Source organism: Vigna radiata, chromosome 1 (assembly GCF_000741045.1).
Source record: "Vigna radiata var. radiata cultivar VC1973A chromosome 1, Vradiata_ver6, whole genome shotgun sequence".
NCBI lineage: Eukaryota > Viridiplantae > Streptophyta > Magnoliopsida > Fabales > Fabaceae > Vigna > Vigna radiata.
This window is the reverse complement of record NC_028351.1, coordinates 23859311-23859878: the sequence shown is the minus strand read 5'-3', so window position 1 is coordinate 23859878 and position 568 is coordinate 23859311.

Below are 568 nucleotides of genomic sequence, written 5' to 3'. Positions count from 1 at the left end.
CAGAGAGCAAAATTAGGTCTGGCTGTTCTCCCCTGTCAAAAGAATGACTCTGAATTCGTAATAGGGGTATTTATAGGTGAGGAGCGCGTCAAAAACAGGCCCAACTCCAGCGTGCTACCGCTGGGTGCTTTAAGTGTGCCGCTCGGCGGTTTCCTCGAACTTGCCACCACTGCCTGACGGCGATGGCCACCGCCCGGCGGTTTCCCATATCCTGCTACCACCACTCGGCGACAATCGCTGGCGCCCGGCGGTTTCCCTCAGTGTCAATTTCCATGCCTACTCCTCGTCCTGCACCGCCCAACGGTTTAATTGTGCCGCTGGACGGTGCGTCGACTCTTCAAAACTTCATTTTTCTTCTCTTTTCTTGAGTCAACGACCTGTATCTTAAACTCCATTCTTACTTTTCTCAAATTAGCTACAAAACAATGCAAAATAAGCATAAAATCGCTAAAAAAAACTTTTGACTCTCTCCAGACTCATTTATTGAGTTTCAACCTTCATCACAAGCCCCCCCCCCCACTACGTGTTAGACCTAATTCCTAAACCACATTTGGTCCTTGAGAGACGA